The sequence below is a fragment of the Cynocephalus volans genome, chromosome 4, assembly GCF_027409185.1.
Source record: "Cynocephalus volans isolate mCynVol1 chromosome 4, mCynVol1.pri, whole genome shotgun sequence".
In the NCBI taxonomy this organism is placed as follows: Eukaryota; Metazoa; Chordata; class Mammalia; order Dermoptera; family Cynocephalidae; genus Cynocephalus; species Cynocephalus volans.
Window position 1 is genome coordinate 11,187,605 of NC_084463.1, and position 10,736 is coordinate 11,198,340.

Genomic DNA, 10,736 nt, shown 5'->3' on the forward strand with positions numbered 1-10,736 from the left:
ATTTATTGTTACAAATCATAATTATTCTTTATGCCCCTTACCTAACCAATCACCCCTCAACTCCCCTCTCTCTCTCCCTTCCTCCCATCTCTAGTATCCTTAGGTTTGTTTTCTCCTTCTGAAAGTTCAACATATTATTGTAGTCCTTCCTTCCTTCCTTCCTTCCTTCCTTCCTTCCTTCCTTCCTTCCTTCCTTCCTTCCTTCCTTCCTTCCTTCCTTCCTTCCTTCCTTCCTTCCTCCCTTCCTTCCTCCCTCCCTCCCTCCCTCCCTCCCTCCCAGTTATGAGTGAGGACATGTGGTATTTCTCTTTCTGTGTCTGGCTTATTTCACTTAACATAATTTTCTCCAAGTTCATTCATGTTGCTGCAAATGACAGAATTTCATTCTTTTTTATGGCCGCTTAGTAGTACATTGTGTATATATACCACATTTTCCTTATCCAGTTTAGCTATTGGAAATAGAACTGTAATGAACATGGGAGTACAGGTGTCCCTTCAACAGGATCGTTTCCATTCCTTTGGGTATATACCCAGCAGTGGGATTGCTGGATCATATGGCAGTTTTATCTGTAATTGTTTGAGAAACCTCCATACTGTTTTCCATTATGGCTATACTAATTTACAGTCCCACCAACAGTGTAGAAGAGTTCCCTTTTCCCCACATCCTCACAAGCATTCGTTGTTCTCGGTTTTTTTAACAGTGGTCAGTCTAACTAGGGTGAGATGATATCTCAATGTGGTTTTGATTTGTATTCTCTGATGATTAGTGATGTTGAGTATTTTTTCATATACCTGTTGGCCATTTGTACATCTTCCTTTGAAAAATGTCTATTCATCATCTTTGCCTATTTATTAATTAAATTATTTATTTTTTTATTGTGTAGTTTATTGACTTCCTTATATATGCTGGATATTAATCCCTTGTCAGATGTATAGTTTGAAAATATTTTCTCCCATACTGTAGGTTGTTTTTCTGCTCTACTGATTGTTTCCTTTGCTGTGCAGAAGCTTTTTAGTTTGATATAATCCCATTTGTTTATTTTTCCTTTTGTTACTTGTGCTTTTGGGTCTTATTTGTAAGTTCTTTGCCCAGTCCTACTTCCTGTAGTGTTCCTCCTATGTTTTCTTTTAGTAATTTTATGGTTTCAGGTCTTATATTTAAGTCTTTAATCCACGTTGAGTTGATTTTGGAATATGGTGAGAGGTACAGGTCCAGTTTCATTCTTCTGCATATGATGTCCCAATTTTCTCAGCAATATTTATTGAAGAGGGAGTCTTTCCCTGAACGTGTGTTCTTGTTTCCTTTGTGAAAGATCAGTGGGCTGTAAGTATGTGGGTTGATTCCTAGGTTCCACAGTCTGGGTGTCTGTTTTTATGTCAGTACCGTGCTGTTTTGGTTACAATAGTTTTGTAATAGAATTTGAATTTGGCTAGTGTTGTACCTCTGGGTTTATTTATTTATTTATTTTTGTTCAGGACTTCTTTGGCTATTCGGGGTCTTTTGTTTTTCCATATGAATGTTAGGATTGTTTTTCTATTTCTGTGAAATATATCATTGGTATTTTGTTGGGGATTGCATTGAATCTGTAGATCACCTTGGGTAGTATGGATATTTTCACAGTGTTAATTCTTCCAATCCAAGAGCATGGTAGGTCTTTCCACCTTGTTGTGTCCTCTTTAATGTCATTTGGTAATGTTTTGTGGTTCTCATTATAGAGATCTTTCACCTCCTTTGTTGAATTGATTCCTAGGTATTTTATTTTTTTTGGTGACTATTGCAAATGAACTTGCTTCCTTGATTTCTTTTTTCTGCTAGTTCATTATTGGAGTATAAAAATGCTAGCAATTTTTGCATGTTGATTTTATATCTTGCAATATTACTGAAATGAACAGTTTTTTGGTAGAGTTTTTTTAAGTTTCTCTCTATATAATATCATGTTGTCTGCAAACAGGGATAGTTTTACTTCATCTTTTCCAATTTGTGTGCCCTTTATTTCTTTCTCTTGCCTGATTGCTCTGGCTTGTACTTCCAATACTATGTTAAATAGGAGTGGTGAGAGTGGGTATCCTTGTCTTGTTCCTGTTCTGTTCTGATGATATTGGTGATTGGCTTTTCGTATGTGGCTTTTATTGTGTTGTGAGTTTCCTTCTATACCTAATTTGCTGAGAGTTTTTATCATGAAGGGATGTTGACTTTTGTCAAATGCTTTTTCTGCATCTTTTGAGATAATTATATGGTTTTTATCCTTAGTTTTTTTGATGTGGTGTATCACATTTTTTTTTGACTTTGATATGTTGAACTATCTTTGCATTTCTGGGATGAATCCCACTTGATCATGGTGTATACTTTTTTTGATGTGTTGCTGTATTCTGATTGCTAATATTTTGTTGAGGATTTTGGCATCTATGTTCATCAAGGATATTGGCCTATAATTTTCTTTTTTTGTTGTATCTTTGTCTGGTTTTGGTACCAGGGTGATGATGCTGGCCTCAGAGAATGAGTTTAGGAGAATGGCTTCTGTTTCAATTTTTTAGAATAGTTTGAGGAGAATTGATATTAATTCCTCTTTAAAGGTTTGATAGAATTCAGCTATAAAGCCATCTGGTCCTGGGCTTTTCTTTGTTGTAAAATTGCTGATTACTGCTTCAATCTAATTCCCTGTTGTTGGTCTGTTCAGGTTCACTATTTCTTCTTGGTTCAGTCTTGGTAGTCTGTATGAAATTTATCCATTTTCTCCAGATTTTCATATTTGTTGCTGTACAGTTGTTTATAATCTCTAATGATTCTTCATATTTCTGTGGTATTGGTTGTAATGTCTCCCTTTTCATTTATGATTTTTGTTATTTGGGTCTTCTCTCTTCTTTTTTTTGTTAACCTAGCTAATGTTTTGTCACATTTTATTTATCTTCTCAAAAAACCAACTTCTTGTTTTATTAATCTTTTGTATTGTTTTTTGGGTCTGTATTATGTTTAGTTCTGCCCTGATCTTGATTATTTCTTCCATCTACTACTTTTGGTATTGAATTGTTGTTGTTTTCTAGTTCTTTGAGGCATAGTGTTAGGTCATTTATTTTAAGTCTTTCCATTCTTTTGATGTAAGTGTTTATTGCAATAAACTTCCCTCTTAGTACTGCTTTTGCAGTATCCCACAGGTTTTGGTATGATGTATCTTTATTTTTGTTAGTTTCAAGAAATTTTTTGATTTCCTGTTTAATTTCTTCTTGGACCCATAGGTTGTTCAGTAGTCTGGTGTTCAGTTTCCATGCACTTGAGTAGCTTCCAGAATTTTGCTTGTTATTGACTTCCAGTTTTAATCTATTGTGGTCTGAAAGGATACTTGGGATGATTTGAACTTTTAAAAATTTTCTCTGATTGATTTATGACCTAATATGTGTTCTCTCCTGGAGAATGTTCCATGTGCTGATAAGAAGAATGTATATTCTGTAGGTGCTGGATGAAATGTTCTGTATATATCTGCCAGGTCCAGTTGGTCTAAGGTGTAGTTTAAATCCTGTGTCACCAGACTGGCCGACTGGATCAAAAAGCAGGACCCAACTATATGCTGCCTACAAGAGACCCACCTCACCCATAAAGATTCACACAGACTAAGAGTGAAAGGATGGAAAAAGATTTACCAAGCAAACAGAAAAGAAAAACGAGCTGGAGTAGCTATTCTTATATCAGACAAAATAGACTTTAAACTAAAAACCATAAAAAGAGACAATGAGGGACACTACTTAATGATAAAAGGACTGATCCATCAAGAAGACATAACAATCATAAATATGTACGCACCCAATGTTGGAGCAGCCAGATTTATAAAACAAACCCTATTAGACCTAAAGAAGGAAATAGACACTAATACCATAATAGCAGGGGACCTGAACACCCCACTGTCAATATTAGACAGATCATCTAGGCAAAGAATCAGTAGAGAAACACAAGATCAAAACAAGACTCTAGACCAATTGGAATTGGCAGATATCTACAGAACATTCCACCCCAACCTCAGAATATTCATTCTTCTGAGCAGCACATGGATCATTCTCCAGGACAGATCACATATTAGGTCACAAATCAAGTCTCAATAAATTCAAAAAAATTGGAATTATCCCATGTATCTTCTCAGACCACAATGGATTAAAACTAGAAATTAATAACAAACGAAACTCTGGAAACTATACAAACACATGGAAATTAAACAGCATTCTACTTAATGACATATGGGTCCAAGAAGAAATCAAGCAGGAAATCAAAAAATTTATTGAAACTAATGAAAACAATGATACATCATACCAAAACCTGTGGGATACTGCAAAAGCAGTATTGAGGGGAAAATTTATTGCATTAAACGCTCACTTCAGAAGAATAGAAAGATGGCAAGTGAACAACCTAACACTTCACCTTAAAGAACTAGAAAAACAAGAACAATCCAAACCTAAAGTTAGCAGACGGAAAGAAATCATTAAGATCAGAGCAGAACTGAATGAAATTGAAAACCAAAAAACAGTTCAAAAGATCAACGAATCAAAAAGTTGGTTTTTTGAAAAGATAAATAAAATTGACAAACCATTAGCATGGCTAACAAAAAAAAGAAGAGAGAAGACTCAAATAACAAAAATTAGAAATGAAAAAGGCGATATTACAACTGATTCATCTGAAATACAAGGAATCATTCGAGACTACTATAAACAACTATACGCCGACAAATTTGAAAATCTGGAGGAAATGGATAAATTTCTGGACACACACAAGCTCCCAAAACTGAACCGTGAAGACGTAGAAAATTTGAACAGACCAATAACAATAAAGGAGATTGAAGCTGTTATCAGAAGGCCTCCAACAAAGAAAAGCCCAGGACCAGATGGATTCACAGCAGAATTTTACCAAACATTCAAACAGGAATTGACACCGATTCTTTACAAACTATTCCAAAAGATTGAAATGGACGCAAATCTCCCAAACTCATTCTATGAAGCAAACATCATCCTGATACCAAAACCAGGTAAAGATATAACCAAAAAAGAAAACTACAGGCCGATATCCTTGATGAATATAGATGCAAAAATCCTCACTAAATTACTAGCAAACAGAATACAGCAACACATACGTAAAATTATTCATCACGATCAAGTGGGATTCATCCCAGGGATGCAAGGTTGGTTCAACATACGCAAATCAATAAATGTGATACACCATATTAATAAACTCAAACACAAGGACCATATAATCATCTCTATAGATGCTGAAAAAGCATTTGATAAAGTTCAGCACTCATTCATGACAAAGACCCTCTATAAGTTAGGTATAGAGGGAAAGTATCTCCACATAATTAAAGCCATATATGCCAAACCCACAGCCAATGTCATCCTGAATGGGGAAAAGCTGAAAGCTTTTCCTTTAAGAACAGGAACTAGACAAGGATGCCCACTCTCACCACTCCTATTCAACATAGTGTTGGAAATACTAGCCAGAGCAATCAGAGAACAGAAGGAAATAAAGGGCATTCAGATTGGAAAAGATGAAGTCAAACTGTCCCTGTTTGCAGATGACATGATCCTATATATTGAACAGCCTAAAACCTCTACAAAAAAACTGTTGGAATTGATAAATGATTTCAGCACAGTAGCAGGATACAAAATCAACACACAAAAATCAGTAGCATTTCTTTTCTCCAATAGTGAACATGCAGAAAGAGAAATCAAGAAAGCCTGCCCATTTACAATAGCCACCAAAAAAATAAAATACTTAGGAATTGAGTTAACCAAGGAGGTGAAAAATCTCTATAATGAGAACTACAAACCACTGCTGAGAGAAATTAGAGAGGACACAAGAAGATGGAAAGATATCCCATGCTCTTGGATTGGAAGAATCAACATAGTGAAAATGTCCATACTACCCAAGGTGATATACAAATTCAATGCAATCCCCATCAAAATTCCAAAGACATTTTTCCCAGAAATGTAAAAAACTATCCAGACATTTATATGGAACAATAAAAGACCACGCATAGCCAAAGCAATGCTGAGCAAAAAAAATAAAGCTGGAGGCATAACACTACCTGACTTTAAGCTATACTACAAAGCTATAATAACCAAAACAGTATGGTACTGGCATAAAAACAGACACACTGACCAATGGAATAGAATAGAGAATCCAGAAATCAACCCACACACTTACTGTCAGCTGATCTTTGACAAAGGCACCAAGCCTATTCAGTGGTGAAGGGACTGCCTCTTCAGCAAATGGTGCTGGGATAACTGGATATCCATATGCAGGAGAATGAAACTAGATCCATACCTCTCGCCGTATACTAAAATCAACTCAAAATGGATTAAGGATTTAAATATACACCCTGAAACAGTAAAACTTCTTAAAGAAAACATAGGGGAAACACTTCAGGAAATAGGACTGGGCACAGACTTCATGAATACCACCCCAAAAGCACGGGCAACCAAAGGAAAAATAAACAAATGGGATTATATCAAACTAAAAAGCTTCTGCACAGCAAAAGAAACAATTAAAAGAGTTAAAAGACAACCAACAGAGTGGGAGAAAATATTTGCAAAATATACATCTGACAAAGGATTAATATCCAGAATATATAAGGAACTCAAACAACTTTACAAGAAGAAAACAAGCAACCCAATTAAAAAATGGGCAAAAGAGCTAAGTAGGCATTTCTCTAAGGAAGATATACAAATGGCCAACAGACATATGAAAAAATGCTCAACATCACTCAGCATCTGGGAAATGCAAATCAAAACCACATTGAGATACCATCTAACCCCAGTTAGGATGGCTAAAATCCAAAAGACTATGAACGATAAATGCTGGCGAGGCTGCAGAGAAAAAGGAACTCTCATACATTGTTGGTGGGACTGCAAAATGGTGCAGCCTCTATGGAAAATGGTATGGAGGTTCCTCAAACAATTGCAGATAGATCTACCATACGACCCAGCTATCCCACTGTTGGGAATATACCCAGAGGAATGGAAATCATCAAGTCGAAGGTATACCTGTTTCCCAATGTTTATCGCAGCACTCTTTACAATAGCCAAGAGTTGGAACCAGCCCAAATGCCCATCATCGGATGAGTGGATACGGAAAATGTGGTACATCTACACAATGGAATACTACTCAGCTATAAAAACGAATGAAATACTGCCATTTGCAACAACATGGATGGACCTTGAGAGAATTATATTAAGTGAAACAAGTCAGGCACAGAAAGAGAAATACCACATGTTCTCACTTATTGGTGGGAGCTAAAAATTAATATATAAATTCACACACACACACACACACAAACGGGGGGGGGGGAAGAAGATATAACAACTACAATAATTTGAAGTTGATATGACAAGCAAACAGAAAGGACATTGTTGGGGGGGAGGGGGGAGGGAGAAGGGAGGGAGGTTTTGGTGATGGGGAGCAATAATCAGCCACAATGTATATCGACAAAATAAAATTAAAAAAAAAAAAAAGAGATTATCAAAAAAAAAAAAAAAGTCATAAATTGGTATATGTCATCATTATGTTTACATAATGTTAAGAATGTTTATCAACACTTTTAAGATGATGAATTATGTTTACTCTCTAAAGCATTCTAGAATATAAAACAAATAAAACTGTATACAACCAGAGGAATATAAAAGAAATAAAAACCAAATGCATTTTTTGCTCAAAAAAAAAAAAAAAAATACTGTGTCTCTTTGTTGATTTATTGCCTGGAAGATCTGTATCATGATTAGAGGGGTATTCAGGTCACCCACTATTATTATATTAGGTTCTATCTCTTTCTTTAGGTCTAAGAGTGTTTTCTTTATATATCTGGGTGCTCCAGTGTTGGGTGCATACATATTTATGATTGTTATGTCTTCTAGCTGGATAGATCCCTTTATCATCATATAGTGCCTTTCTTTGTTTCTTTTTATGGTTTTTGGTTTAAAGTCTATTTTATCTGATATAAGAATAGCTACTCCTGCTTGTTTTGGTTTCTATTTACATGGTATATCTTTTTCTTTCCCTTCACTTTTAGTCTGTGTGTGTCTCTACAGGTGAGGTGAGTCTCTTGAGACAGCACGTACTTGTGTCTAGCTTTGTAATCCAACCAGTCATTCTGTGTCTTTTGAATGGGGAGTTTAATCCATTTACATTTAGGGTTATTAACAGGTATTGTTTTACTCCTGTCATTTTATTGCTTTTTGTTTAGATGTTTTAAATATCTTTTGTCCATTTCTTACCCTTTTATTTCTTGTTTTCAATGTTGGAAATTTGAGGTGGCATGATTTAGCTTTTTTTCTTAATCATTTGCATTTTTATTTTAATGGTGGGTTTTGCTCTCTCTTGTGTATCTGTGACAGTGATTACTGTTTTTCAGATTCCAGATGCAGGACTCCCTTGTGAATTTCTTGCAGGGTTGATTGTATGGTGGTGAACTACAATTTTTTTTTTTTTTTTGGTCTGGGAAATACACTATTTCTCCCTCATTTCTGAAGGATAGCCTTGCTGGGTACAGGATTCTTGGCTGGCAATTATTTTCTTTTAGTATTTTGAATATATCATCCATTTTCTTCTGGCCTGTAGGGTTTCAATTGAGAAGTCTGCTGTTAGTCTAATGGGGACTTCCTTACAGGTGACCCTTTTCTCTTGCTGCTTTAAAATTCCTTTTTAGACATTTTAAGGGTTTCCTGCTCTATGGGGTCTTGTACTTGAGCATTACTGTATTCTTTTGGTGTGTCGTATCTTTTTGTTTGTTTGTAGTTGTAGTATTTTTTTGTTGGTGTTTGGTCATCTGGTAGAGCACTTGTTTCTTCTATTACTCTGGAGTTGGCTATGAGAATAAAGATTTCCTCCTCTATTTGCAGGCTCCACTGGTAACTCTTCTTGTATCAATGTAGTTGAGTGTGCAGAGGGCTGCCTGTAGAACGGCCCTGGCTGCTACCATGGTGGTGAACTGTCCTTGCAGTGGCAATAGGTGTAGTGGTTGCTGGATTTCCTCTTTTTCTAAAACATTTATTGAAAAGACTTTTTTTTTCTCACTGCTCTGCAGTGCTTCATTTGTTGTGAAGCCAATGTCTGTATGTGCTGGGGTTTTTCTGTTCTCTCCATTTTGCCTCATTGGTCTTTGTTTTCCTTTTGCAGCAGTGCCACACTGTTGTAATTCTATAGCTATAAAATAAGTCTTGATATTTGGAATAGTAAGTTCTTCAACCTTCTTCTTTTTCAGAAGGGTCTTGATTATTTTTTTTGGCCCTTTGCATTTTCTTAGAAATTTTAGAATCATTTTGTCAACTTACTCATACATATGCACACAAACACAATCTGCTCTGATTTTGATTGGAATTACATTGAATTTTTAGGATTACTTAGTCTTTCAATTTGTGGATTGTGTGTGTGTGTGTGTGTGTGTGTGTGTGTGTGTGTATGCACATATATGTGTCTTGTACATGTTTTGTTATATTTGTTCCTAACCATTGGGTTATGAAGGTATTTGGTTTTGATAATTCACTTAACTGTACTTTTAAGTTTTTTTGCAAATTTCTAAACATATTGTATGTTTTATACATGTAATGATTTTAAAAAGTGCATTTACAGTATGTCAAAAATTGCCAAATATCTAGTATTAAATACAGTGAAAGATGTGCATAATATCTGTGCAGAGATACCATGCTATTTTAATTATGTTGTTTAATTATTTCTACTGTGAGGAAAGCTATTAATTTTTATATATTGAGCTTGTGTTAGACTACCTCCTAAATTCTTTATTTGGCCTTTTTTTTTTTCCTGAGGGAATAATGAAATAATAACACTTACTTCTGTTCCTTTCTGACATGTACTACCAGTATATTGTTGAATAGAAGCAGTGGTAGGCATTTATGTTTTGTTTCTCATATTAGTAAGAAATGTTTGTTATGTTTCATTTATGAAGTGATGTTTGTTGTAATTTTTTGGTAGATATTTTTCTGAAGTTATGGTAGTTTTCTTCTATTTCTAGTTGTTACTAGTTTTTCCCTCCACCTCTAAGGAGTTTTTGTTCAATTATATCAACTTTTTTGTTTTAAACCAGGCATTGGCTAACTATGGCCTAGAAGCCAAATATGGTCCACCATGTTTTTTTTTAGGACACATGATCTAAGAATGCTTTTTGTATCCTTAAAAAGTTGAGGAAGATCAAAAAAAGAATAATATTTCCCAACATGTAAAAATTATATGAAATACACATTTCCATGTTGATAAATAAAGTTTTATTGAAATGTGACCATACACATTTGTTTACATGTTATCTATGGCTTTTTGTGCACTACAGTGGCAGAGTTGAACAACTGTGACAGAGACCATATGGCTTGCAAAGCCTAAAATATTTACTATCTAGCCATTTACAGACAAAGCGAGGTGACCCTTGTTTTAAAACATCGTAATGATCATATATTTATTCTCTTTTACCCTACCAAAGTATTAAGAATGATGCTCCCAGCCACAAGTTAGCAGAAATAATGACCCAAATTTACCTAAAGAATAAGAATATTTATTGTCATATATAGACAAGCTCTAGGCATGGCATGATCATTATTCATGTCTGATTCTCTTGGCTTTGTATTACATAACAGTTTCATTGTCCTTAAGCATCCTTCCTGCCAAGACAGATTCTTTTAAATATGATTGTCTTCGTCCCTAAAATGAATAAACTTCTTTGATAATACATGTGGGATTGTTTGCAGAGATTGTTTCC